This window comes from Schistocerca serialis, chromosome 3 (assembly GCF_023864345.2).
Source record: "Schistocerca serialis cubense isolate TAMUIC-IGC-003099 chromosome 3, iqSchSeri2.2, whole genome shotgun sequence".
NCBI classification, from domain to species: domain Eukaryota; kingdom Metazoa; phylum Arthropoda; class Insecta; order Orthoptera; family Acrididae; genus Schistocerca; species Schistocerca serialis.
In genome coordinates, this window is record NC_064640.1 from 415,659,723 (window position 1) to 415,685,395 (window position 25,673).

Genomic DNA, 25,673 nt, shown 5'->3' on the forward strand with positions numbered 1-25,673 from the left:
GGTGCACTCAACGACGAACCTCGCTGCACGAATGGCAAAACGTCATTTTTTTCGGATGAATCCAGGTTCTGTTTACAGCATCGTGATGGTCGCATCCGTGTTTGGCAACATCGCGGTGGCTCTACACTTCATTCGATCCCCTGCGAAACCCTACATTTCAGCAGGATAATGCACGACCGCATATTGCAGGTCCTGTACGGGCCTTTCTGGATACAGAAACTGTTCGACTGCTGCCCTGGCCAGCACATTCTCCAGATCTCCCACCAATTGAAAACGTCTAGACAATGATGGCCGAGCAACTGGCTCGTCACAATACCCCAGTCAATACTCTTGATGAATTGTGGTATCGTGTTGAAGCTGCATGGGCAGCTGTACCTGCGCTCGCCATCCTAGCTCTGTTTGACTCAATGCTCAGGCGTATCAAAGCCGTTATTACGGCCAGAGGTGGTTGTTCTGGGAACTGATTTCTCAGGATCTATGCACCCAAATTGCGTGAAAATGTAATCACATGTCAGTTCTAGTATAATACATTTGTCCAATGAATACCCGTTTATCATTTGCATTTCTTCGTGGTGTAGCAATTTTAATGGCCAGTAGTGTATATGTGGCTTTGCCACAAAACAAGATACGTGATACATCTGGAGTATTCTGTCTTAATGCCCAAATACAGTTGTTGACACGTTTCTCATAATCGTTTCCATGTAGCTCTTGATGGTGAGAGACGTGATAGGCGCCGCGCAGGATTAGCCGAGCGGTCTAGGCGCTGCAGTCATGGACTGTGCGGCTGATCCCGGCGGAGGTTCGAGTCCTCCCTCGGGCATGGGTGTGTGTGTTTGTCCTTAGGATAATTTAGGTTAAGTAGTGTGTAAGTTTAGGGACTGATGACCTTAGCAGTTAAGTCCCATAAGATTTCACACACATTTGAACATTTTTGACGTGATAGGCATGGTGCTTTGTCGACGGAGATTGCGTAGCACAGTTGCCTGACTCATGCCATCTCCTCATGCGATTACGCGGAAGCTAAAGTGCGATCAGCTGCAACAGCAGCAAAAACTTTAATTTACCTTCTTCTGTCGTCACTTGTTTCCTTTTGTTACGTTGTCTAGGTGTTTCGTATTGGTACCACATGTTTCCCCGAGTCTACGGAGGAACGTCATCTAGCATCCGTGGAAGACGGCCTTTGGAGGCTGCGAGACTTTTGCGCGTTCGGTGTTCTGCCTTGCAAAACGGGCCTATCAGTTCACTACCCCTACCACATGTTTACACTACATGGACGCTGACGTTCCAATTGACGAAGCCAAATGCACAAGAGACGTTGTCTAGCGCGATATTCCAACTCAGGGAACAGGCAGAAATGTATTGTGTTTGCTTATAGTCCACTTCGGCAGAAAACACTGGAAGAAGCAGCGATGAACTTTTTCGTCCAACACGTGGACCAGTGTGTCACACCACTCTGAGCACCTTTCAGTATTGTACCCTTTTTTATGCTGAATGGATTACAATGTTACCAAATGACACTAAAGATCACCGTTTCTGTATCTCATTAAATTGAATGTGTTTACATGAAAGCATGGTACATATTGCAACAGATCTTGAGGAAATGAAGTGGATTACAGAATGGAAATATATAGGGTGCCATTTAAGAAACGTACTGCTGTTCATATCTTCAATAACGAATGAAGTTACAAGAAAGGCAGCCATGCCGGTTCATGTCCCCCAGTAGCTAAACAACATTTGCTTCATTCATTTTTTGTTCTGATTGTGGGCAAAAAGTTATTTGTGGAGGTCAATGTAAACGAGAATCTCTATATAAAATGTAGCAGAATAGGGGCCTGCTTTGTTAGTTACAACGCACGGTCCTCCTGTGCAACACCTGGGTATGAAAATTTTATTGACGGCCGCTGTGGCCGAGCGGTTCTAGGCGCTTCAGTCTGGAACCGCGCGACCGCTTCGGTAGCAGGTTCGAATCCTGCCTCGGGCATGGCTGTGTGTGATGTCCTTAGGTTAGTTAGTTTTAATTAGTTCTAAGTTCTAGGCGACTGATGATCTCAGAAGTTAAGTCGCATAGTGCTCAGAGCCATTTGAACCCATAGAGCTCAGAGCCATTTGAAGCATTTTGAAAATTTTATTATCTCATTATTTTTTAATATGGTACTAAATGTATTTTAGATGTGACGTCTCAGTTGCGTAGAAGTTTAAAAAAAATGTATTATCGTCACTGCAGATGGCCGTAAAAGACAGTCGAAACTGGTGTTGTATAAAAATAATTGTGACTGTGTCAGAGAACCATAAAAACAGTTTAATTATTTTAGCAATCGCCGTCATTTCCAGAGGCAATACAAAAATAATGCTGTAGTTTCTAAAAAGTGTTATCAGTGTTTTTTTGTAGCCGCCGGGCCCCACAAGTAAAGGCTGTACGTGTGGTGCGTACTATATATAGCTCCACTTGCTGAAATTCCCGTCTTCCTCCCCCAGTTGATCCAGAAATGCTGTCTGTATAGCGAAATTCCGATAGCATTAAATTTTTATGTTTCCCTTTCGGCCAACTTGTGCCACTAATCTTTCTGTAAAAATGCGAAATACAACATATGGAAGAGTTTTGTTTGCATTGGTAGCACATCATTGTTGTTCTAAGCTCAGAGAATTTGAGAAAGAATTACCCTTGTTAAAAATGTAAATAAAACAGCCCCTGGAATATGACTGAACTTAAATGCAACCACACAACTAATCTATGTTATCTACAGGACTGGTTGCATTCGTCGCTTACAGTTCTGATAATAAATTAACTGTACACAACTTACTTAAAGTGCACAATAACTCAACAATGAAGTGACAAGCTCCTCTAAATTTCCATAGCCGAGACAAAATTGCTTGCAACAAAACAAAGTTTACTTAACCATATTTCTCAAACACCGTTCACTGGTGCGTATTGTGAGCCTGAACTGCTACTAACAGCGGGGTCCTGCATCAAGTGTGTTTAAAACAAAATATTAAGTCCATAGAACGACTCGCTAATCGCCATACAGTGCAGGAAACGCTGATGCCCCCAGTGAACCATTGTTCTGGAAACGAAGAATAAACACTAGTCCCGACTGTTCGTTGCACAGCAAAAATAAATGTAAGTCCCAACTGTGCCTAAGAAAATGGTTCAAATGGCTCTGAGCACTATGGGACTTAACATCTGTGGTCATCAGTCCCCTAGAACTTAGAACTACTTAAACCTAACTAACCTAAGGACATCACACAAATCCATGCCCGAGGCAGGATTCGAACCTGCGACCGTAGCGGTCGCGAGATTCCAGACTGAAGCGCCTAGAACCGCACGGCCACACCGGCCGGCAACTGTGCCTAACACAAATAATTACAAGTCAAGGATATAGAGTTCTGTTCTGAGGGAGGGGGGGATGATTGTCCTTTTTTTTTCTTTCCGCTTCCCCATCTCCATACCCATCCCTCTTCCTGTTTAGAACTTACCGTGACACCTACACTTAACGTGCCACAGATACAGTGAATCTGGATAATATTGAAAATAAAATGTTTTAATATGATCATAAAAATTTGTTTACATCAGTGGGTAGTACAATGCATTTGTGTTTCTTCTGAGGGAACCCCATGATTCCCCTCGCCCCCTCCCAACCGCACCCTTCTCTCTCCCTTGGCTCCGCGCTTGAGTCTCATCCACCAGCCGAAAATTATTATAAGTTCCAATTTGTGACTTATTCAAGAAACACTCAACCAGCTTCCACAACTGGTAACATTACTATTCCTCAGAATCATACTCGAAAAATCGGGGAACTCTGTAAAACCATCAAATAGAGTCCAAACTGTGACTTAAGAGCGAAATTTTTCGAAATGCGTAAGGCATATACGCGAATAATTCCAAGTTCCAAACAAAGGTATTTCCCTTCACACTCTATCTTCATTCCCGTGCTACCTTTGTACTCGCCACTAAGACGCTGCACCTGAGAAAGGAAACAATACTCCGTGCCTGCTCTTCTGAAACGCAGCGGATTGCAGTCAGACCGTATACGACACGAAGATAGCTCTATATCTAAAAAGTGCCAAATAATTATGCCTTGAAACTTCCTGGCAGATTGAAACTGTGTGCCGGACCGATACTCGAACTCGGTACCTTTGTCTTTCGCGGGCAAGTGCTCTGTCGAGGGCAGGAGACGAGGCACTGGCGGAAGTACAGTTGTGAGAAACGCGTGCTTGGGTAGCTCAGACGGTAGAGCACTTGCCCGCAAAAAGCAGAAGTCCGGGCTCGAGTCTCGGGCTGGCACACAGCTTTAATTTGCCAGGAAATTTCATATCAGCGCGCACTCCGCTGCAGGGTGAAAATTTCATTCTGGAATTATGCTTCAGATTTTTTTGAATGGACCGTAAATTTTTAAATGAATTAGAAACTTCCGACAGTCACATCCAAATCTAAACTTACCTGTAGAATCCGTGGATGATCTTTCCAAATCGATGATTATTTCACTCTTTATACCATAGGTTGCAAGTTGAAATGGGGCAAAGCTGATAAATAGAAACAAATAGAAACATTATTTACATCGTCGATATTGTGTTGGCAGTAACCACATATTCCCTGCGAAGACTAACTGGTTGTTCCTTTATGTGATGAAATACCTGTGTATACTTTAACTATGTGACGTTTGGTTATTAACAGCCTCTCTCGATTTTTGTGCAGACCTTGGTAGAAGCGGCTGCGTCTCTTTTAAACCGCACATAAAATCCTCTTGCTTCAAATGTTCTCTGTGCTGTTTCCATCGCTTTGTCTCGAAATGCCGAACACACTTTTCACGTCAGTTCTATTTTCATCACAACTGTGTTTTAAAATTACGATGTTTGGAAAGGGAAACAAATGTTGCAGGAGGCGATGCAACACTCGTCCCTTGGTGTGTGGTGCTCTAAAAGACGAATTTCCAGGAGTGTGGTTTCTGCTCGTCTGTGCAAAACATTAATTCATTATTTTATTGGATTCTTGGTTCACTTTATAGTCGGTTAGGTTTTGTAGAACATTCATTAAATGATTAGTTAACCTAAAGGTTTTTCTACTGCTCTTACCTGCACCTATACTCTGCAAATCAGTGAAATTCAAGCTAAAATGTTTTAAAGAATGTTTCATGTATTCTGTGGTTTGTACTTACTTATTTTGTAGTGTTGATTTAGGTGTTCCATTGTTTGGCTTGAGAGTTTAATGCCCTGTGACATTCACTTCTTTGTTTCCTGCTGAAGATGGTTTAATTTTTCAGATCTTTTAAAGAATTACGCTTGAAAATGACACACGAATGTCACTGAAAAAGCAGTGAATGCTTTATCGGTAGTTTATTCCAACTATACCAGTTACCGTGTTTCTTTTGATAGTAAATACAAAAATGCTCCTTGCATCCAGTGCTGTAATGTCTTTTATGTTCCAAACAGTTTTTAGTTGTCTGAGTTAACGTAGAATATAGACTCGTTATTCGTGTGCTGTCCTCAAAATGTCCTAAGTTTACATTTAGTGCCTCAGCAATACCAAAGTTCGAATTTGTGAAAATGTCTTCTATCGGATAAGTTGAGGTTTCTTTTATACCAGTAAGATTTAAAATGTGTTGTTGTTGTGGTCTTGCCGCGCGGGATTAGCCGAACGGTCTTAGGCGCTGTAGTCATGGACTCTGCGGCTGGTCCCGGCGGAGGTTCGAGTCCTCCCTCGGGCATGGGTGTGTGAATTTATCCTTAGGATGTTTTAGGTTAAGTAGTGTGTAAGCTTAGGGACTCACGAACTTAGCAGTTAAGTCCCATAAGATTTCACACACATTTGATTTTTGTTGTGGTCTTCAGCTCGAAGTCTGGTTTGATGCACCTCTCCATGCTACTCTATCCTGTGCAAGCCGCTTCATCTCCGAATAACTACTGCAACGTACATCCTTCTGCATCTGCTTACTATATTCATCTCTTCGTCTCCCTCTCCAATTTTAGCCGCCCCACCCCCCACACACACTTTGCTGCAATACTGCACTGGTGACCATTTGATGTCTCAGAATGTGTCCCATCAATCGATACCCTAGACAGGTTGTGCCGCAAATTTCTGTCCCCCCCTCCCCCCCCCCCCCCAATTCTGTTCAGTGCCTGCAACCCACCTACTCTTCAGCATTTTTCTGTAGCGCCACATACGGCCAACGGCCGTACCATGTTAAGTACACATGTTCTCGTAAGATCACCGAAGTTAAGCAACATCAGGTCGGTTAGTACTTGGATGTGTGACCGCTTGGGAACACCAGGTTCCGTTGACTCCCTTCATCCGGAAAGGGGCAGCAGCCATTTCATTACTCGCAGCGACAACAGTCTGGATGCCTGACTAATGTGGCCTTCTAAGCTGGCAGTTGTGGCAGAGCGGTTCTAGGCGCCTCAGTCTGGAACCGCGCGACCGCTACGGTCGCAGGTCCGAATCCTGCCTCGGGCATGGATGTATGTGATGGCTTTAGGTTAGTTAGATTTAAGTAGTTCTAAGTTCTAGGGGACTGATGACCTCAGATGTTAAGTCCCGTAGTGCTCAGAGCCATTTTCTGGCCTTCTAACATCAGCCAAAACGGCCTCTCTGTGCTGCTACCGCGAACAGCTGAAAGCAAGGGGAAACTGCAACTGTAATTTTTTCCGAAGCATGCAGCTCTACTGTATGGTTAAACGACGGTGGGATTTGAAATACAGGGTGTATCAAAAAGAACCATCCGATTTTTAAAAAATCACAACCTTTATGTTATTTGAGTTATGTGCGTGAACAACGTACTGCTGGAAAGAGCAAACATCTCAAAGATGGCATATTGAACACATATGAAAAGGTATGAAAGGAAAATTTCAGAGTTTCCCGTGAATAAAAAAATTCATTGTATGTGTTTATTAGGTTCAGAAATATAGACGTGCCAAATCGGATGAGTCTTTTTGATATACCCTGTGTAAGGTTTCTTGCACAAACTGTCCAGAATATTCATTAGCTGTTTATGAGACAAGCCTTTTGCTAAAGTTGACATTAAAGTCCTCACAAAGTATTAAGTTCGCTTCTTATTGTATACACTATCTGATCAAGAGTATCCGGACACCTATTAGTGGACATTAATATAGAGTACTTCTACCATTCGTTTTCATGACGGCTAGAATTGTGCTAGGGACACTTTAAAAAAAAAAAAAGTTCAAATGTTTGTGAAATCTTATGGGACTTAACTGCTTAGGTCATCAGTCCATAAGCTTACACAATACTTAACCTAAATTATCCTAAGGACAAACACACACACCCATGCCCGAGGGAGGACTCGAACCTCTGCCGGGATCAGCCTCACAGTCCATGACTGAAGTGCCTTAGACTGCACGGCAAGACACAGTGGACTCGCAAGAAAAACTTAAGAGACATGACAACCCACAGTTGACTTTCGGTCAGTATTATTTTGTATCGCTCGGCTAATCCCGCGCGGCAGGGACACTTTCAATTAAGTGTCTGAATGTCTGTAGAGGGACAGCAGCCTATTTGTCATCAAGAGCCAAAAGCAGAGAAAGTGGTGACGCTGTGATCTGGAGCGAAGTCCACGTTATAAGTCATCCAAAAGATGTTCCATTGGGTTCAGGTACGGACTCTCGGCAGACCAGTCCATTTCAGGAATATTATTGTCCGCAAACCGTTGCCTCACAAATGCTGCTGTGTGACAGGGTGTATTGTTATCTCGACAACAATCTTCTACGAACTGTTCCTCTACCGTACGCAGTACATAATTCTGTAAAATGTGTTCGTATCCTCCCGCATTTAGCGTTCTCTTAAGCACAATTAGGGGAGCACACCCTGATCACGAAAAACATCACTATGCCACAACACTACCTCCTCCATACTTTACCGTTGGCACTACACACGACCGAGCGAGGTGGCGCAGTGGTTAGCACACTGGACTCGCATTCGGGAGGACGACGATTCAAACCTGCGTCAGGCCATCCCGATTCAGTTTTTCTGTGATTTCCCTAAATCGCTTCAGGCAAATGCCGGGATGGTGCCTTTGAAAGGGCACGGCCAACTTCCTTCCCCATCCTTCCCTAATCCGATGGGACCGATGATCTCACTGTTTGGTTCAAAAATGGTTAAAATGGTATGGGACTTAACACCTGAGGTCATCAGTCCCCTAGACTTAAACCTAACTAACCTAAGGACATCACACACATCTATGCCCGAGGCAGGATTCGAACCTGCGACCGTAGTAGCAGCGCGGTTCCGGACTGAAGCGCCTAGAACTGCTCGGCCACAGTGGCCGGCTCCCTGTTTGGTCCCCTCCCCCAAATCAACCAACCAACCACTGCACACGATGGCAGGTGACGTACTCCAGGCATTCGCCAGATACAAATCCTTCCATTGCCACAGAGCTTAGCGTGATTCATCACTCCAAATCACCCTTTTCCCGTCATCCACTGTCCAGTGCCGTCGCTCTTTACAGCACATCTAGCGTCACTCGGCTCTGACTGCAGAAATGTGTGGCTTATGACGAGCTGCTCAATCATTGTACCCCCCCTTTTTTTTTAACTCCCTTGCAGTCATCGTTGTACCTGAACTTACTCGTTAGGTGAAGCTGTCACTCCAAGCCAATTTAATTAAAGGCTCTCGAAATTCTATAAGCTGTAGCACGAAAAGTAATGTCTATCCTCGTACTATACGCGCAATATATTAATTTAGAAAACCTAACAGACAAGTTATTATAAAGACATGCAAAATAATGACGTACTGATGATGGACTTACGTACTTAAACATTTTTGCGGAACAGGGCTAAGGAAGAATTTGGGTATGGCGAAAAAAAGCGGACTCTAGTCGTATAATAATGTTCTAATAAAAAACTTAATAATGAAATGAGTCTGTCTTTTCAGTAGTTATGATTTGGGTACCGGTATCAATTATTTTGTAATACTTTCATTGCGATGTCAACTAGCCGTAAACGCACATATGTGGGAATTATAAGTATAAAATTTATGTGGATTATTTTAAAAGGACAATGCAGTATACTTGCGATCTTGCTCATTTATTTCGTATACGACATCACAATGAAGAAAATACGACATGTTAATTACACTTTTGTACCATACAAGAGAAATGTGAAAAGTTTTAAGATCTGCTATAAGTTTTAACAAAATAGCTACATTACATTTTTTTTTTTGCAATGCGAACATTTTTGTTAAATGATTATAAAATTATGTGTATTTTTAGTTCTCTGTTGTTTGAACTAAAAGTGCACATAATTTTATAATCATTTAACAAAAATGTTCACATCGCAGAATAAATAATAACGAAAACCCACTGATGATGGCACAGTGGTGCCGAAACATGTTTGGGTACTGAGAAAAACGGTGTTTTGCATAACTGGCGGACCTCACTTCCAAAAAAAGCTACATTATATTCTTCTGCAATTCTGTAAACATTCTACCATAACTTTGTAAATTACGATTCAGAAAGCACAACAATTCTCAGAGACGCTAGTTTCTAGTGAGTTGACATCTTAATGAAGGTCCTTACATAACGATTGAAGACTGGAAAGAGTAAAGCTTTAAACTGCCAGAATTGGATATTTTTTCCTATAAACCTCCGAATGTACCTTGACTAATTGCTGGAAATAGGTTGTAGGTGCCAGAGAAACTTTCTTATGCCTCAAAATACCTACACTAAATTTAACGTGTGTTAAGTTCCATTGTTCGTGACATGAGGACGTTGAATGTGCGTCTCTGACCACAGTGGTCAGCATGTTACATAACCTGCTGCTGCTGATTTTCCTACAAGCAACAAGCTATAATACATTTTACTTCATTGAAGTTATTTTCCACTTGAACCTTCATTGTCCAGTGCTCTATGATTGGAAGAAAAGATTAGAAGCATAAAGAAGAATAGTGAGCTCAGAACTAAAGAAAGACGTGTGTAACAAATGGACAGTTGTTGCTCGGAAAGCGATGTAAGCTGAAGTCGTTAGGAAAAAAAATGGTTCAAATGGCTCTGAGCACTATGGGACTTAACATCTGTGGTCATCAGTCCCCTGGAACTTAGAACTACTTAAACCTAACTAACCTAAGGACATCACACACATCCATGCCCGAGGCAGGATTCGAACCTGCGACCGTAGCAGCCGCGCGGCTCCGGACTGAGCGCCTAGAACCGCTAGACCACCGCGGCCGGCAATCGTTAGAATTTAGCTACGTCTTGTGCAGCATAATAAAACAAAATATTGTGCAATTTTGGGATTCAAACTGGCCCTCCTGTCCTAGGAAATATTAATCGGTTTCCGCTGACCAACGAACTAAATGCTGAAAAAAAGGACCTATTAGTCACGATCGATTTTCTTGGTGGGAAATGAAGATAATTTTATTTCTCGTTGCGACGTTGACATCAATGCTTCATTCTTTGTTAGTGGCCAGAAATAAGTAAGGAGATACGAAGCACATTCCTTGGAAGTGAAGTATGGTACTTACATCTTTACCTGTATTTTCGTCATGGTTTTTTTCCTGCTTTCTTACATTTCCACATTTCTCACTTCCCACGTTTCCCATTTCCTCTACAATCGAAGAAGTCCTGATGGTGGTGTGACTTTTTCTTCTTGTACGTTGGCATACTAAAACGCCACTAAAACGACATCGGGCTCATTTTATTGCCAAGATTTCCATTTATTTCACTATCTCGATTCTGTCAAGAATAGCCACTGAAATATGTTGTAATAGTTCAAACTCTGCAAATATTTTTAAAATAAACAGGAAAAGACTGACTACAGAGGGGAATTTTTTTGTACTAGTTGGGTACATAATCGGCTAGTTTCCGTGCCGTTAGTCCGTTCTGCATGCTCTACCGCAGTGGTAGCTTTCGACCGAAACCGGTGGGAACGCTTTGAGTCACGAGCGAGGCGAGGCCTACGAGGGGAGCCCTGGTCTTTGTTACGAGTAGAGGCCACCAGCTGGGTCGGTAGGGGCAGGGAGGGGAGGGGTAGGCAGCCGCAACTGCAGCGGAAGTGGGGGTGAATCCAGTTACTGGCTGGTCGGGACATGTTTTTGACACGGCACGCAGGCTGCAACCAGCCGGATGTTCGGCCCGCTGACTGGAACATTCTGCCGCTTCGGAGAAATGAGCGCGTCCCGCCTTCTGTTACGCACATCCCCCCTGACGCACTCCTCCATTTTTCTGAAACAATAGCCTTTCTTCTAGCACCGGTAGAATTAAGAGCAGCTTTCATTGTATCCAATGTATTATTCGTATCATTTTCTTTAGATTTTCCTTGGTCTTGGTCAAGCAGCTATTAAGTCACAAATGGTGGGCACAAAGTGTTCTAGGGACGGGACAGAATTAGACTTTTATAATTAACAAGAATGAGACACGATCCAATGTAGAACATAAAATACATGCAATTAAACACTCTACCCATAAAAATGATATAAATTAACACGACGTTACAAAATTGAGGTTGCAGTCCGGAACCGCGCTGCTGCTACGGTTGCAGGTTCGAATCCTGCCTCGGGCATGGATGTGTGTGATGTCTTTACGTTAGTTATGTTTACGTAGTTCTAAGTCTAGGGACTGATGACCTCAGATGTTACGTCCCATAGTGCTTAGAGCCATTTGAACCATTTCTGAACAAAATTGAGGTTTACTTGACCAGTTGCTGATATATTGCTGCAGGATTTTAGAACATATATTGTGTTCGAACATTAACGAAACGGCCTATTGACACACAGTCAACATGAGTTTAGAAAACATCGTTCCTGTGAAACACAACTAGCTCTTTATTCACATGAAGTGCTGAGTGCTATTGACAAGGGATTTCAGATTGATTCCGCATTCCTGGATTTCCGGAAGGCTTTTGACACTGTACCACACAAGCGGTTCGTAGTAAAGTTGCGTGCTTATGGAATATGGTCTCAGTTATATGACTGGATTTGCGATTTCCTGTCAGAGAGGTCACAAAATGGCTCTGAGCACTATGGGACTCAACTGCTGAGGTCATTAGTCCCCTAGAACTTAGAACTAGTTAAACCGAACTAACCTAAGGACATCACAAACATCCATGCCCGAGGCATGATTCGAACCTGCGACCGTAGCGGTCTTGCGGTTCCAGACTGCAGCGCCTTTAACCGCACGGCCACTTCGGCCGGCAGAGAGGTCACAGTTCGTAGTAATTGACGGAAAGTCATCGAGTAAAACAGAAGTGATCTTAGGCGTTCCCCAAGGCAGTGTTATAAGCCATATGCTGTTCCTTATCTGTATAAACGATTTGGGAGACAATCTGGGCGGCCGTCTTCGGTTGTTTGCAGTTGACGCTGTCGTTTATCGACTAATAAAGTCATCAGAAGATCCAAAGAAACTGCAAAACGATTTAGAAAAAACATCTGAATGGTGCGAAAAGTGGCAGTTGACCCTAAATAACGAAAAGTGTGAGGTCATCCACATGAGTGCTAAATGGAACTCGTTAAACTTCGGTTACACGATAAATCAGTCTAATCTAAAAGCTGTAAATTCAACTAAATACCTAGGTACTACAATTACGAACAACTCAAATTGGAAAGAACACGTAGAAAATGTTGTGGGGAAGGGTAACCAAAGGCTGTGTTTCATTGGCAGAACACTCAGAAAATGTAACAGACCTACTAAGGAGACTGCCTATACTACACTTGTCCGTCCTCTTTTAGAATACTGCTGCGCGGTGTGGGATCCTTACCAGGTAGGACTGACGGAGTACATCGAAAAAGTTCAAAGAGAGGCAGCATCTTTTGTATTATCGCGAAATATGGGAGAGAGTGTCACAGAAATGATACAGGATTTGGGCTGGAAATCATTGAAAGAATGGTGTTTTTCTTTGCGACGGAATCTTCTCACGAAATTCAAATCACCAACTTTCTCCTCCGAATGCGAAAATATTTTGTTGACACCGGCCTACATAGGGCGGAACGATCACAACGATAAAATAAGGGAAATCAGAGCTCGTACGGAAAGATATAGATGTTCATTCTTTCCGCGCGCTATACGAGATTGGAAGAATAGAGAATTGTGAAGGTGGTTCGATGACCCTCTGCCAGGCACTTAAATGTGATTTGCAAAGTATCCATGTAGATGTAGATGTAGATATTGCCTGCTGACTTCTATCTCGGGTCTTCGGCCGACGTTTGCTTAACAATTTTCCTAACGTTTCGCCGGCCCGAATGGTTTGCATTGTCAAAGGATCACCCTCTATTGCTGGTGGCGGACTGAGATAGAGTTCGCCGCCAGAGATTATGTGTACATAGTGGATATAATTAAAGTGCAGGTACCCGCGGAGGTCCAGTGTGGTTTGTAATTATCGTATGGCAGTGAAACTTGGTAGATATGTTAACGATTTCATGCAAAACCTGTTTACGCTAGAAAAAATTAGATCCAATTATGACCACCAGGTGCAAATCTGGGGCTATGCAATACCTCGTCGACAGTCTCCGTTGCTCACACTGAACAAACTGCGTAACGGCGGTTAATAATAAAACCAGCTTATACCTTTCTCTCTTGTTTCACCTCTGCCCACAGCCCATTTCTAATCCATTATGTGTGGAAACATTTCTAAACGTCTTTCTTGCATTCACGGCATCAGAATTGCTCCTGATGGCCAAAACCGAAACATTTTTTTATTTTTCTAACGTGAATCGGTTCAGGATTAAGGCATTAGAATATCCACCAAGTTACGCTGCCCTAAGACAATTACAACCCACAATGGACCTCTGTGAGTAGCTGCACTTCAATTATTACCACCCAGTGCCTGTCCTCCCCAAGGTCTGGTACCTTTTTGCTGGTCATGAGGCTCGTATCTGCAGCAAAATGACGTAAGATATTTTATATCCAACTATGCAATTACTACCCAAACTGTATATCGACATAAGGTAATGAAAACGTCGTAACTCCGTTTTGTTAAATTTTGCAGGAGAAGGAAAAAAGGTTTCTCAAAAAATAATATGAAGTGATACAGAAAGTTGCTTCATGTGCAACTGTATAGTAGAAGCCTAGTTATTGACAGATTAGAAAAATCCACGCACTTTGAAATTTCTCTTCGATAACAGAGTTAATGGTTACTGGAACTACGAAGTTTTCACGGAACACACGGAATACTGGAGTTTTGTTTCCTTCTTTGCCTACCATCGACATTTATTTCACTGCATGCGTTTGATTTTATCCGTTTCAAAAGTATTTGCAATTCTGGTTTCACTCTAGAAGTAAAAACCTATATTTTCTTAAACTACTTATGTGTAACTTTTGCTTACTTAACTTCCGTCTGATTTCTGCTTACATCCGATAGTGCCGTCTGCATGCAAATTGGTTATGTATTTCTGCGGCTGGCCGATTTGCACTTGGCCTTGAGCACTATACATTTTCTAAAGTAAAAAAATACTACTTGTCAGCCGGCCGGTGTGGCCAAGCGGTTCTAGGCGCTACAGTCTGGAACCGCGCGACCGCTACGGTCGCAGGTTCGAATCCTGCCTTGGGCATGGATGTATGTGATGTGCTTAGGTTAGTTAAGTTTAAGTATTTCTAAGTTCTAGGGGACTGATGACCTCAGCAGTTACGTCCCATAGTGCTCGGAGCCATTTTGCACTACTTGTCACATCACTGTCGCACACATATGTTTATTTGGGTTCTTCCGATTAAACGTATGTTTGTGTATTTCGTGTGTATCGTTCCCAGCTAAAATCAATTAGACTCGGTTTTCACTTAATCTAGGGACGTTCCTTTCATCTATGCTTCCTCATGCCGGCCGATGTGGCCGAGCGGTTCTAGGCGCTACAGTCTGGAACCGCGCGACCGCTACGGTCGCAGGTTCGACTCCTGCCTTGGGCATGGATGTGTGTGATGTCCTTAGGTTAGTTAGGTTTAAGTAATTCTAAGTTCTAGGGGACTGATGACCTCAGATGTTAAGTCCCATAGTGCTCAGAGCCATTTGAACCGTTTTGCTTCCTCATGTGTGTATTACGTAGTTTCATTTATGTTGATATGTAGCTGTTTAATTATTCGAATACGATGAAGGAGCAACGTTGAAGCTAACGATTCACGTAGTGGAAATGTCGCATGTTTGTGGGATGTTGACACACAGGAGAGACCTGATGGAAGTCGGTTGAGTGCGAGCGTGCGGAATAGGTTCCGAGGTATGTCAATGGCTTGAAGACTTCTCCTAATACATTGTCCTCGATGGCGAGTGCTCATCAGAGACTAGGTTATAGTCAGGAGTGACCCATGGAAGTGTGACAAGACCGCTCTAGTTCTCTATAAACGTGAAGGATCTAACGGATAGGGTGGGCAGCGATCTGCAGCATTTTAGGAAGTTGCAGCTCACCTACAAAGGAGACTTCGTGCAGCACACCATTGCGACCCATTCTCAAGTACTGCTGGAGTGTCAGTGTTTGGGATCCCCACCAGGTCGAATGAAAGAAAGACATCCAAGAATGCTGCCAGATTTGTTACTGGTGGATTCGACCAATAAGCGACCTTTACGGAGGTGCTTCGAGGCCTCAAATGGGAAGCCTTGGTGCGAAGACGTCGTGCTTTTCGCGAAACACTACTGATCAAGTTTAGAGAATCGGCATTTGCAACTGAATAATGTAGAACGATTCTGCTGCTGTTAACGTACAGTATACTTAAGGATCGGGAAGACAAGATGAGAGAAATTAGGGCTCATACGGAAGCTTATAGACAGTCGATTCTCCCTCGCTCCATTTGCGCGTGGAACAAGAAAGGGAATGCTTATTAGTAGTATAAGGTACCTGCCGCCATGTGCCATACAGGGGCTTGCGCAATACGTACGTAGATAGAAATCTAGATGAGGCGTGGTAATCTTCACGTATCTTCTGTCGCACCTTGGACGCGTAATTAAATGTTGGAAAATTCTTAGACTATAAATTCCGTCTATGTGATTAAATAAAAGACTGTTAGGATGCGAGGCTAGTTTCATTTGTATTATTTTTAAGTAACTTCAATGGCGACTTCGTGTGGTACATTCCTCGCATGTGCCACGGTTGAACTGTGTTAAGTTGTTCTATATCGTCGAGTGTATCCTTTTTTTACATTTAAAAACACAGTTATGAAAAAAGTGGAGTATAAGTGTGAAACGCGCAGTAAATGGCATGAAAAGGACATCTTGGCATTCACAGAACAAGCGAACAGTTAAACTGGGTTACATACGTGAAAAAGACGACACGGAATGGCTACCGAAGATATTTAGAAAACAAAAGAAGCGAAACGCGGTCTTATCGGTGGCAGGAGCCCGACTTTGGAATGATCTCGTATCAGAGAAGTAAATCACTTCTCCAGCTACAGAAGGTAACTAACGACACTATTACAGCTGAGTAACCTACTTTCCCACTAAACCCTCTTTATTTCCGAGCATCCTTAGCGGGGCGCCGCTATATGAATTTCTCTTACAACTCGCTATGTCATAATCCCCATCTTTGAACATCCACAAATACTCTCGCATTTCCCAAACCACCCCAATGACTACCATCATCATTAATAATACTATTACTGCTACTATTAGTACCACTATTGCTTGGTCAATACTGCTATTCCAAGTGGCGTTAGATGTACGCAAATTTTAATTTAAATCACTTTCTCTGTTATTGCCGTTATTATATGTATTTATAGAAGTAAGTGAAGTCTACTCAATCAGAACGTTGGTTTGAACACAGCAGTGCTTTACTAGGCCCTAGTTGCAGCGCCCTTCCCCTCCTGCGACCTTTGAACATGTGATTTCCAGTTCAGGTTCCTATCAATATGCTGCGGCCTTCAGCCCGAAGACTGGTTTGATGCAGCTCTCCTGTCCACACATTAGTGCTTCCTGTGCAAACCTCCCCCCCCCCCCCCCCCATTTCTGCACAACTTCTGCAGCTTATATCCATTTGAACCTGCCTTGGTTTTCCTCTACAATTTTTACCTTCCATACTTCCTTCCGTCATTAAGCTGACGATATCTTGTGCCCTCGGGATCCCTTCTTTAAGTCAAGTTCTGAAACAAATTTCTTTTTCCCCACCAGTTCGATTCAGTACCTCCTCATTAATTATCAGGTTTACCATTTAATCCTCAACGTTCTCGTGTAGCACTACATTTCGAAAGCTTCTATTCCCTTTGTGTCTGAACTGCTTACCGTCCAAGTTTCACTTCTGTACACGGTTACACTCCAGGCTTCCTTGAGAAAAGGCTTACTAACACAGATTCTTTGTTAAGAAATTTCTCTTCTCGGAAAGGCTTTCCTTTCTATTGCCGGTCTGTATTTTACAGCCTCTCTGCTTCTGCCATCGGCAGTATTTTGTTGAATAATAATAAGAAACACTGAAGACTCAATAATTATTCAAATTATCATAAAAATTATGACGTTCAAAACGTCAAAAATGGTGAGGTGTTTCCAAAAGCCGCATAGCTTTATGGAGGTGCTTTATTCGCAATTACCCGGTTTCACGAGAATTTTGTTTGTATCAATGTGTCCTGCACGGCTAAAAGGATGTTTCATAATTTGTTAAATATTAACAAATCATTATCAACAGTCATTATGGATACCCAATTTAATAAAGAATACCTAAAGTAAAATAACAAAACTATCTATGGATCTGAATTTCTGCCATTTTATAAACATCATAAGTGATTTGTATTCTTGGCAGATAAAACTGAAGATGCCTCTACACTGACGCGAAACCGTTAGTTGCGTATAAAGCACTTTACTATAGCTATGCGGCTTTTGAAAACACCTTATCACTCTTGACCTTTTCGTTATTAAATTTTTACGATAATTTGAAATGTTATTGAGTGCTGAGTATTTTTTGTTGTTATTCACAATGTCTCTGAGCTGTGGTTGCCCTTTGCAGAAATCAGTTTTTTGCTACCCAAATGGTAAAACTCATCTACTATTATTAGTGTCTCGTTTCCTAACTTAACACCCTCAGCATCGCCTGATTTAATTCCACGATGTTACATTACCTTGTTTTCCTTTTGTTCATCTTGCGTTTTCAGAACACTCTCCAATCCTTTCGATTTTATAAGTCCTTTATAGCTTCAGACAGAATTACGATGTCGTCGGCGAACCTTGAAGTTTTCAATTCTTCTCATTGTACTTTAATTCACTTTCCAAATACCTACACTCATATTCTGTGTCACTCTATTTTTCATGGGTTATTGGTGACAGAGCGATCGGCCTTTGTGCAGTACAGAATAGCGTTATTGTATTTTATCTAAGATGGGTGACAGTCCATTTGAATAGTACAGCTAACAATTTTCGGGAAAACGTAATTTATATTTGCAAGCTTTGTGTGTTATATGGAGCACCAACAGTCACACTTCTTTCTTATCTTCCTTAAACTATTTTAGTATTTCTGCAAGATGTTCCGGGTATGACATCATCGTTAGACAAATTTGATAATACAGAACATTTAACTTAAATAGACATACATTTTGCTGCAGCATTTTTTAGTTTCGGCGAGTGCTGTGGACTGCCTGCGGATAAAGAATAATATTACTCCTTAACGTTGATAATTTTCAAGCTTTGTCGATCTATGTGCCACTGAATAAAAACAGATTTATCATGCCATATGTGGTTCACCTTTATTTTTGACAGGCATCATCAGTGGCCTGAAATATATTCATATTTATTTGTACGCAATTTTGCGTCACATAATAGACATTGTACTCTCAGGCTAGAAACAGTTTCGACACTTTTTGACTCTGTACAAAGCAAAAAATGGTCAAAATTTGTACTTACAAGGTTTGTGGAAGCTGTTCAACATGTGTGCTTGCTGTGCTGTTTTAAAACCGACGTTCTGCCTCGAGTCCTTCGGAATTTCAGTAGCACAGCACTGAGAATATGCACACACGCTTTCTTCATATTCTGTTTTAAATGGCGATGACAGCTGTCGAATCTGTTTTAATGATATCTATGGCGCGTATGTGCGTATGTGCGTGTTTCAGTTGGAATAGTAAATGTTTTAGGTGGTGATAGTATAGACGAATTGCGATAAAACATGTCATATAACGTGTGTCCAATTTTTATGGCGTACAGAGTTACACATGAGTTCAATGCATTTTCGTTTCGTGTATTGGTATACCGGTTGCTTAGGGTTGCTCTGGGCGCATTTATCGAATGTCAGCTGTAAGGTGTTCATGTTCACGTTTGAAGTTGTGTTTTAGTTTATTCTAAAGTTTTCATTATGATTTGTTGGTCAGGTTTACTGCACTGTAGCGTTTAAACATGACACATCTCAACCTAACATTCCCCGTAAGATGGATCGGTTGATATTGGCAAGTTTCTTGGCCACCAAGGTCCCCGGACCTTACCCCTTTGGATTTTTGCCTGTGGGGATGGTTGAAGGGCGAAGTCTACCAAGAAAAAGTAACCACAAGAGCCGTTTTGATCATTTGGATTATGGATAGTGCAGCCCTCATAAAAGAACGCAAAGTCGATCTCAGATGAGCTACACGTGGTGTTATCAAGAGACGTCAAAAGCGCATTGAAACTGGAGGTGGGTTTTTTGGAAATTAACTGTGAACGTCCTCATTTGCCTTTGCTTTGTTTGGGTTACATACTAACAGCTGTATCTCTGCACTTAATAAAAATTGGACACATGTTAGTTCTATGGCATTTTTATTGCATTTCGTCTATACTACCACCTCCTAAAATATTTACTATTCCTCCGGGAACACCCTTTGCGTGCGTGCGTGTGTGTGCGTGTGTGTGTGTGTGTGTGTGTGTTTGTCAGTTAGTATTTGTTTTTGTAGCCTTCAGTTAGGCGTAGTATATGTATACATGTAAATTTTAAAAAATCCTTTAATCAAGTTTAGCAGAGATAGTGTTTATGTGTGTCTGACCAGCCATTCGTTTCTGCAATAGGTATCTGGATGTTTTAGATGTGGTAGTTTTCCTACATTAGGATAAGGTATTTGCTGTGGTTATTCGCAACGTGTTTTAAAATTATCAACAAAATATTACAAGCAACTGAGGATGGCAGGATAACAAAAGCTAAAGAAGTAGTAATATACGTATGAGAGAGGAAATTTTACGGGCCTTGCTCTGTAAGCGAGTTCACAAAGCTTTTCTTTTCTCCAGAAACGTCTGGTATCCACGCTACTAGTACTGGGAAACTACTTCGAAATACCTCAACGGACTCGCCACTCGTGTTGCATACTCTTGCGTAATGAAATGGCGCATTCGCCACTTCTGTGACAGGACGATATGTGGCAGCTCTTGATGTCTGTTGTGCTGTCTACAACAAGTGTTCAGTTCTAGCAGATATATCTGGTGAACGGGTTTTAGGGCGCCTCGCTTGGTGTCGTGTCGCGTAAAATTACCCGTTGGCGTAAGGGGGACGGTTAACGGCCGATAGCTGGCCTACTGCCGCACCCGGCACCTTTTTATTTTCAACCTTCTTTAACGAGAGCCTGACACTACCTAAGCGAAGAGACAAACCTGCACACTTTTGCTGCAGCGTACACTAAAACATAACGTATCCAGTGAGCAATCTCCTTTTTACGATTTCTGGCGAACGTTTCGCTGGAACAGTACCTTGCTCACTTCACGGAATTTACAGCTATTCTACGAATGTAGCTCGGTGACTCAGTACTAAAGTGCCAGACTATTGGATAGGGGTTGAGAAATCCGCATTAGCATTGCATGACACTATTCCTCAAACAAACAAGAAAGCAAGCTACTCCGAGAAGATGCAAGAATCATCACAGATTTAGGCAAGCCGATTAATGTCGATTCGACGCAGAATGCGAAATAGTTACAGCTATGTCTTTATTAACTATATACGAACAAGCTACATAGGAGAGAATACACAGAGCCAGCTCGCCGGCCGCGGTGGCCGTGCGGTTCTAGGCGCTCCAGTTCGGAGCCGCGCTGCTGCTACGGTCGCAGGTTCGAATCCTGCCTCGGGCATGGGTGTGTGTGATGTCCTTAGGTTATTTAGGTTTAAGTAGTTCTAAGTTCTAGGCGACTGATGACCACAGATGTTAAGTCCCATAGTGCTCAGAACCATTTTGAACAGAGCCAGCTCACAGCAACTGACTATAAACAGTGAGTGCCACGAGTTCCCAAGCGTCCTACGGTAATCAAATATCTTCACACGAATTGGGCATAAGTTTGGAAATATGTCCAGGCGAAGATTTTACTCACAAATAGTAGCATAGTAGTGGCATTTGGCTATATGTCATTACTGAAATCAACCTAACTCTTGCTAAGAAATATACCACCCCTCCCCCTCCCCACCCCAAGCGTTATGCGACGTATGCAGAGAGTTGAAGTGCAGATGAAACACATGTATTCATGCAAGAAAATATTACGATTTCGAACTAGGTTAGAAATGACATCACAAGAACCGCCGTAAATGTGGTTTGCGGCCAGAATGGGAATTGTTCCCTAACGCTAACTAAACACAGTGACTTTTCGTGTGTAAATAAGTTATACACAACTGCAACCAGTCACTTTTTTGAATAATAATGCTTTATTCCATAAACCGGTTTTCAAACCTTTTCAGGTTCATCTTCAGATGGTTTCGGGAGGATCCGGGAAGTTACATCATTACTGGTAGTAGCATAATGCTGGGTGCTGGTTTGTGACAGTATAGGCGGCTTTTTTCGGATCCGTCTGCCTCCATTTTGATGTCCAGAACACTTTCACACGAACTATATTAGTTTACACTTTACCAGCATCCAGCATGCGCTTTACAACTGTAACTAGAACCGCTCGGCCACAACGGCCGGCGGGAAAATGATAGTCTCGATAGAACTACCTTCCGCCACACGCTAAGATGGCTTGCTGAGTATTCAGGGTTAGTCACTTTAGACTGGGATGAGAGCCGCACTTTGCGGTATATACGCCGCAACAGCCGATACCGGCCACTTTGCCTTCGAATTTTAGCGCGTTTCTCGGGAAGCGTTTCGACGCCAGTTTTAACAAGCGTTATACTACTGTGCTTGCGCTTTCAAGAGCTAGTAGAAAACAATCTTCATTCTATTTAAAAACACCACGCTTGTTTCAATAGCTCTGTTGATACACGAGTTAAGCGGATTAAACACGCAACGAAATTAGGTGTTCCTCTGCGTACTATCATTCGCGAAATCTTCGATTTGGTATTTTAAATCCTCCTCGAAATGGAAGGGGTGCCAAGTTGTACGGAATTCAGTCTGTAGATCTAGAAATTATGGTGTATTTTGATACTGAAAATAGTAGCTAATTTTGCAGCTAGTGCAAAGCAGTTCGTCGAGCGGTTCTAGGCGCTTCAGTCCGGAACCACACGGCTGCTACGGTCGGAGGCTCGAATCCTTCCTCAGGAATGGATGTGTGTGATGTCCTTAGGGTAGTTAGATTTAAGTAGTTCTAAGTCTAGGGGACTGATGACCTCAGATGTTAAGTCCCATGGTGCTTAGAGCCATTTGAACCATTTTTTCCATAGCACTTCAAAATTAATACTGCAATTACAGACAGCTGTATCTATTTAATGCATAGCGATATACCGATAAGGCTAACGGCCTTCCCAAAGTTTAACACCTGTTCCCGTCATATCAACGACGTTAAGTACTGGCGGGCCCGGCTAGCATTTGGGTCACCGTCCGGGTCTGTGGAGTACTGTTGGCAAGTGGGGTGCACTCAGCCCTGAGGCGCCACTTGACAGAGAAGTAACGACACTGGTCACGAACACTGACAGCGGCTGGGAGAGCGGTGTGCTGACCACATATCCCTCCGTTTCCGCATCCGCTGATGCCTAAGGGCTTAGGATGGCACTGCGGTCGGTCGGTACCGCTGAGCCTTCAAGGCCTGTTCGGATGGTGTGATATATCCATCAGAATTACTGAGACTGTGAGGGAAATTCCAAAAAAATTGCATACCTTATACGTGTTAAACGATAATAGCTCAAAAACAAACTGTCCAATTTTTTTTTCTTTTTACAGCCGTTGTTACATAGAGGAAATCGTTCTTTTACGTGCTTCAAATCTGGTGTTTCCTCCGCACGTTTGCGGTACAACCCGGATAGATGTCAGAGCCGTAGTGAACCATCAAAATGTCGTCTATGAGAGACACTTGTTACAAGCATTGTTCTATAACTGAATTCTTGTTCGCGGAAAAGGAAACTTTCGTGAACATCCATAAGCGTTTGTGGTCAGTGTATGGTATAATGCAGCTGACAGGAGTACTCTTGGGCGACCTGTAAAGACATCTAAACTTTTGGAGTAGTTTGAGGCCAATGGAGAGGATTTCCTGGCATGGATCGTTACAGTTTACGAAACCTGAGTGCATTATTTTAAGCCGGAAACGAAAAAGCGGTTACTTGACTGCCAAAACTCGCAGTCATCAAAAAAGGAGAAATTCAAGGCAGTTCCTTCCGCTGCCAAAGTAACGTTGACGACTGGATGGTGATGGTGTGTCTCTGGTGAATATGTTGCCTAAAAGGATCAATCATTAATTCAGAGGCTTAGCTGAAGACTTTAAAAAAAACTCCTGACCTTACCCGATGTCTTCGCTCTGACAAGGATTTAAAAACTTGCTCCAATACGACAATACACGCAGACCCAGAAGTATCCAAAGCTGAGAACATGTGGCCAAATTGGTATAGACATCATTGCTCATCCACCCTAGAGGCCAGACCCGGCACCTTCGGACTTCTATTTATTTGGGCCTCTTACGGATTCTCTACGCGGGACACACTTTAAAGACGATGAGAGCGAGATTCTTGCAGTGAAAAACATGGATACGGGCACAGGACAAGAGCACTTACCATAAGGGAATACATGCTCAGCGTTGCGTTGGCGTTAAGTCCACAGAACACGGTGGAGACTACGTAGAAAAATACTACATTTAAAAAATTGACATTTCCACCAAAGTTTAACTCTTAAGACTTACTATGTTCCAGGAAAATTGAGAGGCATTATGTACTGGACGATCCTCGTATATGGCTCCCCTTGGTCCCATGGACAACATCTAAGCGACAATCGATTTCATGCCATACATTCTGATGCACGTGCTCCCAGTCACCCACGCCAGCGCATTAGAAATGTGCGTTTTGGGTTACGGATTTTGTTTTAGCGACAAAGGAGGTACATACAAAAGCTCTTTGAGATAACCCCATAAACAGAAATCCATGATTGTCAGGTCTGTAAATTTATTTGTCCGAGAGCTGACCACAGCGTCTTTAAGTCCAGTGTGACCGCATGCTGATTTAAAAACGTGATAACCTTAATATCCGAATGTGGCGGGGCACCATCTTCCTGAAGGTTGTAATCTGTGATATCCATATCAGAGTGTGGCATCAACCATTACCGCGCGGGATTAGCCGAGTGGTCTACGGCGCTGCAGTCATGGACTGTGCGGCTGATCCCGGTGGACGTTCCTCCCTCGGGCATGGGTGTGTTTGTCTGCCCTTAGGATAATTTAGGTTAAGTAGTGTGTAAGCTTAGGGACTGATGACCTTGGCAGTCAAGTCCCATACGATTTCACACACATTTGATTTCAACACATCAACCATTACTCAGCTGTATCCAGGTAAACGAAAATTTCCAGAATGAGACTTTCACTCTGCAGCGGAGTGTGCGCTGATACGAAACTTCCTGGCAGATTAGAACTGTGTACCCGACCGAGACTCGAACTCGAGACCTTTCCCTTTCCCGGGCAAGTGCTCTACCATCTGAGCTACCGAAGCACGACTCACGCCCGGTACTCACAGCTTTACTTCTGCCAGTATCTCGTCTCCTACCAAGTTTCATATCAGCGCACACTCCGCTGCAGAGTGAAATTCTCATTCTGGAAACATCCCCCAGGCTGTGGCTAAACCATGTCTCCGCAATATCCTTTCTTTCAGGAGTGCTAGTTCTGCTAGGTTCGCAGGAGAGCTTCTGTAAAGTTTGGAAGGTAGGAGACGAGGTACTGGCAGAAGTAAAGCTGTGAGTAGCGGGCGTGAGTCGTGCTTCGGTAGCTCAGTTGGTAGAGCACTTGCCCGCGAAAGGCAAAGGTCCCGAGTTCGAGTCTCGGTCGGGCACACAGTTTTAATCTGCCAGGAAGTTTCAAATGAAAATTTGTTGGTTACCTCAACGAACAAAAACAAACCGTACAGTTTGTGTGTTGACAGCACACAGTACAGCTGCCGATTCACTGCGCTTGCGCAAAAATCGAAATTTTAAACTTTCTTCTACATTCTTTGCAATTATTGTCAACATATCGTTATGCATTAAACTGCTATTCCCGTTTGCAATCGCTGTGTTCATTTTTAATTCCCTGCATAAATATCCGCCAACTCTTAAGTTGGTTGGGAGGGGGGGGGGGGGGGGAGAGGGGGGCGAGGGAAGGGAATGGGGCTGGGGAGGGGGAGGGTGGCAGGGGAAAGGCATGGGGGGGGGAGGTTTGAGGGACAAAACAGCAAGTTCATAAGTTCAATCCCTCGTTTAAGAGATCCTCCACCTGGGGTTGGTGGCGTCAACCAGAAATTTGATCGACTGTAATAGGGTGAAGGAGTGCTAAAATCGAGGCACTGAAAGTAGTACTGCCAGAAATGAGTAATACTTTTAGGGGATATAAAAGTATGTTGGTCTGGCCAGTATGCAGTTTAGACAGCAGACAAGGGCTCCCCCAGAGCTCATCTGTGACGCGACATACGTCTGACTCCTCTCCCCCAAACACGATGCGAGGTTTAAGGCAGTAACGCAATAAATAAT